Consider the following 10,027-nt stretch of genomic DNA (forward strand, 5'->3'; position numbering starts at 1 on the left):
TTTAGGGATCCATCACATGCCAAGACTGTAGCATATCACACTCTAACACTGAAGTGTGAACATTTTGGGTTAGGAGAGAGGGTAAATGGAATCTTAAGTCATTCTTTGGTTACAGTAGAATCTGGAAGTAATTGATTTACTGTTACAGCTTTTGAATATGGTATAAAATATGCTGAATAATATATTATTGATTTATCTTCCAGAAGTGTGAAGAATCATTAAGTTAGTGAAAATTTAAGGTCTTAGTGATTGAGTTAATTGTACATAATTTAATCTGAGGAAATTCCAATATTTTTACATTAAAAATCTAGATAATTAATGCCTGAAGTTAGATTCAGGTTAGTTTCAGACACATCTTTTGCTCCTCTTGAGATTTCCTTGGATGCCACATGCTGAACCCTTAGCTACTTATTCTACCTTAGTCATAGCCAAAGCCACCCAACTCCACTGCAGCCCGCATAGTCCTGCTCTTAGGACCTGACTAGCCTCTCACTGGGTCATTCCCTTTGCTGCCATCCTGCATCCAGACCAAGTACCCATGTGCCTAGGGGTTTTCGCTCCCGCTGTCACTTTTGGACCTAGCAAATGCCAAACCATAGGGCATGGGATCTTCCTTAGCAGAGGTCTACCAAAGGAGCTTGTACTAGTCAGGGTTCTCCACAGAATCAGAACCAACAGGGTGTGTGTGTGTGTGCGCGCGCATGCGCGCACGCGCGCACACACACACACACACACACACTGTTCTCTTCGAACAAATGTGGATCGGCATTTCGGTGTAGCCTCTTTAATTTGAATATCATTTTTTGTTACATACCTGCCTGGTGTTTTGTCAGTGCTGATCTCAGCACACTTTTTCCTGTTAAGATTATGACTCACAGAATTGTGGGTAACTGAGTGAGTGATTAGTATGGATTTTCAGGAATAAGAAAAACAAAAAGTCATCCAGATCTTCTCATTCACATATTGTATCACAATATGCCAAGAGCTGATCTATGCCCTGATACTCATCAGTGATTTCTTCCTACTGTGAAGTACTAGTATGCACAACTGATAGTTCTTCCACCTAGAATGCCTACTGTGAAGTACTAGTATGCACAACTGATAGCTCTTCCACCTAGAATGCCATGATTATTAGGTTAAACAATAGAGTTATTCATTCAAGAACTTTGCCAATATCTTTTTATGTCTTCTATAAGAATAAATGGTAGTCATTGTTTTGGTCTAGCAGTAGGTTTAATTGCTTTCATATTGCAGAGCATCATTTTCTGTTTATTTGGGAAAAGAACAGATGATTGGTTCATCTAAATGGCCATGACGTCTTGTTTGAATGTTACACAAAGGATTCATGCTACTATTTGACAATATTCTGAAGTAGATGACATGCTGAGAAATAGAGAATAAATTGCCAAATGAATAATATTTAATTTCAAAGATTCATCATAATTCCTGTTCATACTTTTCATCTTTGGTTACTTGTGGAAAATTAGTATACTCACAGATTCACTTATTCCAGCATGAAGAGTTTCACATTCTACGCTTGGCCTGGATTCCTGCTCACTTTTTACATTTGTGTTGTTCTCAATTATATTTACAGTATTATTTTCTGTACTATATTTATACTTCAGTGAACCACCTTTAAACAACTATTTCATTTTTGTGAATTGGACATACAATATAACAAAGAGTAATTTCAAAAAATGCAAACTCAACAAATATAAGCACCATTAAATGACATGAAAATATGCTCTCTGAGACAAATTATACCACATTAATTGAATGTAAGCTAAAGCAAACTGTTCATGTAAAATACTTAAACCTTTAAGAACCTAATGATTATTATGCATAAAATGAAATTAATGGGAAAATAATAGTTACACTAATATATTTCACATTTTTAAATGTATGGGTAATGGTTTACAAGGTTTTGCTTAAGGCTTTAAGTTATGACAAGTTTCAGATATCAAAAGTTCTGAGAGAGACCACCATACAGAAACTTTAAAGTGGTGTTCAAGGATCAATCAAACCTACTACAATGATGGAAATGTTCTGTATTTATGCTTTCCAATATGCTAGCCACTAAGCCACATGTGCTATTGAGCACTTGATATATAGCTAGTATGATGGAATTTTAAATTTTACTTAATGTTGATTAAATTGACATAGTGCAGCACAGCACAGAGGGAAACAGCTCTTAAACCCTTCACCCACACCAAGATCATAGACAGCTTAAGAGAGAAAGAACTGGAGAGAGCTATGATGTGGATTCCCCCACTGCCACCAAAGAGTAAAGTTAGCAGGTGGATGCACCTTTTCCAAGCCTAGCAAAATAGGCTCCGTTCCAGAAATCTAAAGTATAAGAGTGGGGCTGGCCGGCTGCAAATAAAGTTTAGCAGGGACAAGACCGTTTAAATGTTTCTCCAGTGGGTACCTAGCCCATAAGCTGTCTAACAGGGTATTCTGGAGGGGTGGTGAGCACCTAGCAGAGACTCTGAAGAAATCACCAGGTTTCCAGGGGCTGTAGAAGGAGTGAGGGACCAGACAGATTAGAGATATGATTGCTCATGTCAAGGAAGTTGTAAATAAAAGATATCTAATTTGGAAGTCTCTGAAGAAACCAGTGAAGTGACTGACTCATGCTCTTCCTCTTGTTTTCAGAATCCCAATTTTGTCAGGTATCTAGTAGCCAGGGGCTTTGGGTTAAATTAGGCTCCTCTGCTGTAGCAGGGGCTGAATGCCGATTAGTATAAACCATTTATGTAATTACAACACCGTTGCCAATGATTTGTTTAGGAGTGAGCCTTGACTTAAGTTTCATCCTATTAGATACAATGCAAGAGTTCTGAGAACGGTGTTTCTTACTCTTAAAAAGAGAGATACATGAAGAAACAGTGTTCTTTAGGGTAGAATCCAGGTTGTAGAGCTTGAAGCTTATACAATTTGGGGGTCCTCTTTAAGAAAAAGAGTATATAATTGTCTTGCTTTTTCAGTTTACAAAAACATATGACCAGGTAAATGCATTGCTAGGGTTCTTTCTAGGGCCTTGGAAGGAGACTGTGAAATTTAAGCTTCTCTAGTTTTAAGGTAAACCACTATTTAAATCTTTGCTTTTTTGAACATCATTGTCTTCACGGGACAAGTGGACCTGTGGCAGTCATCTTGGGACCGCAAAGAGAGTCAGCTTAAGGAATAAGCAAACACACTTAGGAGGACACAGTGTGAAGATGAAAGGAATCTTGTTGAAATCACAGCACCTGAATTTCTCCACCTTGGAACCCTTTTATGTACTGGCTTCTTGTATGAAAAATGATAAATGTCTTTATTGTTTATGCCATTCTTCAATAATTTGTAGACATATGTATCCAAACAAAAACAACTACCACCTATTCTCTCCATGGTTTCTCTCCGTCTCTTTCTCTCATACACACTCCCCTGAAGTATGGAAAGGAGATAATCTCAGAATATAGGATGGTCCTTTATGTCAAATTAAATTGGCTTGATGGAAAGCTCAATTCATGATCCTAGTTTTTCCTCATTGGCTGTATACTCAATGGAGACTTCAACGTGGTACTTGGAAAGAACTTGTCTAGAGCACTACCACTCAAAGTGTGGTATGTGATGGGTGCCCGTGCATGAATTGTTCCTTACCAGTCTGTAATGAGGTAAATATGAAAATTGAGAGTAAGAATTTAGAAAAATTTTTATAGCACTCAGAAATTTTATAATTTTATGTCTGCTGAATATACTAATTTTAAATTTGGGGGGGGCTTGTACTTTCTATATCTTTGATTTAAAAAAAATTTAAACACATCTTATATTTTAGAACAGATTTACAAAAAAAGTATGGAGTAGTACAGAGTGTTCCCATATGCTCTATACCAGTTTTCCCTATTACTAACTTTTTACGTTAGTATGATACATTCGTTACAATTAATGAACCCATATTGATACATTATTATTGATAAAGCCATACTTTATTCAGATTTCCTTAGTTTTTCCTGATGTCTTTTTTCTGTTTCAGAATTCTGTCTAGGACGCAATATAACATTTAGTTTTTGTCTCCTTAGCTGCTACTGGCTGTGACAATTTTTCAGACTTTGCTCGTTTTTGATAAGCACTGGTCAGATATTTCATAGAATATGCTTCAATTGAGAATTGTCTGCTGTTTTTATCTCATGATTAGTATGTCTTTGATTTCATTTTTCTAGTACAGTTATTCATTTTATTGCATTTCACATAAATATCAGTCTGCAACAGAGTAGGAAAAAAACCTTGGTCCCTTATCACAGATAGTTTGAGAAGTCCTGGTCTAAATAGCTAAGGTTCCAGCCTTAGCATTTAAAATTCTCAAGCAGTTTTTTTCTAATGAAACCATTGGTTTACCTTTGGATTCTGTTCTGTTTTTTGAATCAAAATATTAGGAATCCAGCTCCTAAGTCTCAATCTTAAAAAAAGGTAAATTACCTTTGCAAAAGATTATCTTTTTGGCAATCTATGGTATGTCAGTAAATGCCTGATGGCTTATAAAGCATTTAAAAGAATACATACAATCTCTCGACTATGAACAAAATGTCATGTTTCTGAAGCAGCTCTTCATCAAGGGGGTTTCATAAAATTTAAGGCAGAAGCACTAGAGGTATCACACAAACCAGAATACAGCCATAGCACCTATTCATCTACATTCTGCTTTTTTTGCCTTGTGCCCAGGTGTTTTGTTTATGTTTTTCTTTTTCTTTTCTCAGTTTCACAATATCAAGTACCTTGAGCACTGAGAGCCCAACTTTCCCCACTACATCACCTTTCCCAGTAGATTATCACTGTCACCTTCATCTTCCCCCCACCCTCATGTCTCCTCTGAAATAGTTATTTTGATGATATAAGGAGTTCCCTACATCTTGCTTCTTTGGGGGATTCTCTCTTTGATCCTCCTGTTTAGAAACCTTACTAAATGAGCCCGCGTTGGGCTTTGATGATAAAACTTCACTTGGTATGTGTTTCCTCCCTGAAGTTGATCCTTCCAGTTGCAAAATGTGTGTTAAAACCATTGTATGCCGCTTCCTTTGGTTTATTTTTGTAACTCATGAAAGTGTAGTCTTTTTTTTTCTTTTGTTTAATGTCACAGCTTTTAATTTTGCTTTAGATCACCTTTTTGGTTTTGAAGCTTTAGACTTCATTTTGAAAAGCTAGTTCTCATTTCTCGCCTCATTAATTATGATAAATACAGATTCAAACTTGAATTCATTTTTGTTGGTTGTCCAATAAGTCAATTGAGTGGCTAGAGAGGCTTTTCAACAAGAGTTTTCCTTAAGGCTTTTCAATCTCATTTTTAAATTGTGGTAAGACTGTCCTTGCTCACCTCCTTGATCTTTATATAGCAATTGCCAACACTGAAGGATGAAGAAAAGCACACATAAGACTATCTTCTCATTCACTCAGTGATGTTTGTGTGTAAGATACTATTGCTGCCCAGCATTGTTGGGCTTGCTTGCAAGGTAAACTGTTCCTGGTTATTGCAGGAAATGCTGGTATATTTTTATTTTTATTTTTAAATAATTTTTAAAGTAATTTTTCAATTTTTCAATTATAATCGACATACAATATTATATTAGTTTCAGGTGCACAAAATAGTGATTAGTCATTTATATAACTTATGAAGTGGCCACCCTGATAAGTCTAGTCCCACCTGACACAGTACATAGTTATTATAATTATATTATTGACAATTGTTATATTTTTTTAATATTCTGCCAGGGCTAGGTTTTCCTGAGTATTTATTTTTCTTCACAATGATATTATTTCCTTGCTACAACTTTGATTTTGCCTGTAATCTGGAACTCAGTTTCAGATGTCTGCCATCATTGGTTTTTTTCCTTTCCTATCTTATTTAAACAACTCAAAGTAAGACAAATTGTATACTCTCCTGTAGGTCTGCCTAGCCAAATGTGATTTTGCCACAGGATCATTGTCTTGTTAATGTGTTCATTCACTTATTCATTTACTCCCATGTTCAGCAAATGTTTATAGAGAACTTATTATGGGGCAATGCTAGTGCTAGGTATTAGAGATACAGTGGCGAAGACAGACACAGCCCTTGATGAGAATCTTTTGATTTATTGGGAAAGATACGCATTAAATACATATATATAATTAAAGATGAAATTCTGATCAAGGCTGTGAAGAATAAGTACAACTACAATTACCCTAGTTATGTGATTGGAGATTGGAGGAGGTAAAGGCTTTTTTAGGAAAATGACATTTAGACTGAGATTTGGGATAAGGGGGTTGGCCAGGTGAGGTGGAGAGAAAATTTTCCACAGTGAACCCACGTGCTGAGAGAATTTGGTTCTCTTTGCTTTTTTCTTTAGCCTGGAAGAATGTGCTCATTTAAATAATATTGAGGCTCTCCTATGTGCAAGGCAGAAATAAAAACTTGTATGTGGAAAGAGTGCTGTTTTAAATACTTTTAAATGATATAGGGAAATAGTTTTATTTAGGATTCTGAGATCATTTTGCCTATACTATTCATTTCTCTTCTTCTTTATTTCAGTAATTGATTAAGAAAATACTTAAATAAAACCACTAAAAATAGACGGACGACTTATAAGAGTAGGAAAAAATTAATAATAATCTTGTACTCATTAATAATCCTCTTGGGGTTTCAATTTCTTCATCTTTAATCTGATGAGCTGGACTAGATATTGTGCAAGACTTCTCCCAACTTCAAGTTTTGGTTAAGAGCCACTAACTTTCAGTATTCGCCTGTGAGAAATAATTCTGGCAACATTATTACTTGGAATGTTTTGCATGAAATATATAAAAGAATTACTTCTGTGAATATTATACGAAGATGTTTGCAAATTCTTAATTTAGCTGTCAGTAAATTTCTTATCATTATTTATTCCTATTTCAATTTACCAAATGTACGATTGCTTAGAAATTTGTACTCAAGGAACACTACCTAATCAAGTGCATATTCAGGCAAGTGTAATCAGTTATATAGTTAATTATGTATATACATTTCTTTTTGAATCTGTTGCTGTTTAAGTCCTAAGATTTAAAATTGCTATTTGGAGTTGGAAAACAAAATTTAGTGCCAGGCATTAGGCTTTTTTCCTGTCCTGCTCAGTTGCAGAAAAATTATAAGAGAGTAAATCTTGGCCTAGTAGTGCAGTTATAAAATGTTATGTTTTCCATATAATCCTTGTGTGCATACACATATATACACATGTATTGTTTGAAGAAATATGCAAATACTATTAAATATATTACGAATTTGGCCAGAAACAAAGCCCTTGCAAAAGACTGAGAAAGTGCTGCAGCATTTTTGCCAATTTTATATCTGCTTCTCTTCCTCTTCTTATTTCTAGCTGAAGCACGAGTCACCTTTATCATTCTACATAGATAGCATAGGTCCAGCTGTTCTCATCAAATTAATTAATAAAGATTCTGAATGGGTCATAATTTCATCTCAGGGGTAATTTTGGCAAGAGGATGACTTGGCTGAACTCTCTTGCTTCTCTTTCTCTAAAGAGAAAATTAGTCTTAAGCCTTAGAGTCCGGGCCACATTTCTGTAATGCATCGTTATGGACCACAACTTGCCATTAGATAGAGTGGGAGGTTTTGCTACCCTGTCTAAAGATAACAATACAGAGAATAAATCCTCTGCTATTCTCACAGTGGAAAAATAAACTTAATAAATGTTTAAGTGCAAAATGGGCTTGGGGTCTGATAAGTCAAGATTGCAATACTGTTTTCTCAGTTATTTGCTGTATAACTTTAGTGTCCCCGTCTGAAAATGGGGTAATAATTCTGTAATTCGCATGCAAGTATTCCTTGTTGATTGTTCCATGCTTTTCAAAGATCCAGTTAAATATATTGACATTTCAGGGGAAAAATAAGCCAAAGTGCACATTGAAAAGTAATGAAGACCTTAATTGTAAGTTACTGAGGTGAGGGGTGAGGGGAAAGGGAAATAAAGGGATTATACTGCACAACGCACAGCAAGGCTTTCTAAAACTCCTCTTAAACATTTTCAGTTTCTCCTAAATTTCAGCACCTACATCAATTTTCACATGCATTAGAGAGGGTAACATCAAGATGCTACAACAAAATGCAGTGGTCTAAAGAAAAAAGTTCTTCCTCTCTGTTTCTCTCTTAACAGCTATGATGTAAGTAATGCTGGTCAGCCGGACAGCTCTTCTTTGTTATTCAGGAACCCAGGTTCTTTGTTGCTCTGCATTGACATAATCAGCATAATAAAATCCAATGGATTCCAGATGCTGGGAAAGGGAGAAGAGAGTGTGGAGGAGGCACAGCTCTCTGTCTGAAGACCCAGGTTCATAAATGCACACTTCACTTCTGCTAACATTTTATCGCTCAGTTGTTAACGACTTAATCACTTGACTGCACCTAATGTGGCAGTTTGCAAATTGGCCACCATCCTTCACCCTGCCCTGTATCCAAGCCCTTTGCAATGTGACTTGACAGCTCTTCTGACTGAGGGGTAGAGTTTCTCCTTCTTTTGAATCTGACCTGGTCTTGTGATTTATTTTTGCTAGTAGACTGTGGCAAAAGTGATATTGTGACAGTTTAGAGCCTAGACTCTAAGGGAGCTTCTACTTTCTCTCTTGGAATCCTTTTCAGCTGCCATGTGAGCAAGTGGACAAGTCCATGTGAACGAGTCCAGCTAGCCTGCTGGAGGATGAGGGACCATGTGAAGCAGAGGCGAGCCACCCCAGCTGAGCCCAGCCCAAATTGATGAGCCATAGATTAATGAACTAAATAAATGGTTGTTTGGTGCAAGTTGAGTTCTTTGGGAAGCAGATACTGAAGTGGACTCAGGAGTACAAAAACCTGTGAAAGGAAAAGGCAAGGAAATTGAAGCATAATGTTCCTGACAGGTCTCTGTCAGCCCAACAAGGAGTTCCAAAGACTTCCCATTAGAGGAGACCTGCACTGGACAAAAATGGCTAAGTTTTTGTACCACAGTCTTTCCCAGTCATTGACTAGGTGGACCCTGGGGTGAGAATGGCTTCAGTTTGAAAGTTATCAGTTATCTCTACTTCTTCTTTTTTATTTTTACATTTTACTTTATTTATTTATTTATTTGTATTTTAATTAATTTTTTTTTATGGTGACTTTGGTTAACAAAATCCAATAAGTTTCAACTATACACTTTAACAGTAAGGCCTATATATATTTACACTGTGTTCACTTTCCATAGGTAGGTTTATTTCTGTCACCACATATTTGACCTCTTTTACCCCATCTACCTCCCCCCTCCCCCCACACCCTACTCTCTGGTAACCACTAATCTATTGTCCATGTTCAAGAGTCTCTGTTTGTCTGTCCCGTTTGTTTGTTGCTTTTAGATTTATATTCCACATATAAGTGATATCATGTGGTTTTCAACTTTTTCTGTCTGGATTATTTCGCTTAGCATGATTATCTTGAGGTCCATCCATGTTGTCACAAATGGCAGTATTTCATCTCTTCTTATGGCTGAGTAATATTTCACTGTACATATGTACTATAGCTTCTTTATCCAATCATCTATTGCAAGACACTTTGGGTGCTTCCATGTCCTGGCCACTGTGAATAATTTTGCTATGAACATCGGTGTGCAAATATGTTTTTGGATATGAGTTTTCGAGTTTTGGGGGTAAATATCCAGTAGAGAGATTGATTGCTGGATCATATGGTAGATCAATTCTTAGTTTTTTGAGGAACCTCCTTACTGTTTTCCATAGTGGCTAGACCAATTTGCAGACCCACCAGCAGTGTTTGAGGGTTCCCTTTTCTCCGCATCCTCTCAGACATTTGTTATTACTTGTCCTATTGGTTATAGCTATTCTAACAGGTGTGAGATGGAATCTCATTGTGGTTTTGACTTTCATTTCCCTAATAGCTGGTGATGTTGAGCATCTTTTCAAATATTTGTTGGCCATTTGTATGTCCTCTAGGGAGAAGTGTCTGTTCAGGTACTCTGCCCATTTTTTGATAGGATCATTTGTTTTTGTTGTTGCTGTT

Source organism: Rousettus aegyptiacus, unplaced genomic scaffold (assembly GCF_014176215.1).
Source record: "Rousettus aegyptiacus isolate mRouAeg1 unplaced genomic scaffold, mRouAeg1.p scaffold_m13_p_3, whole genome shotgun sequence".
NCBI classification, from domain to species: domain Eukaryota; kingdom Metazoa; phylum Chordata; class Mammalia; order Chiroptera; family Pteropodidae; genus Rousettus; species Rousettus aegyptiacus.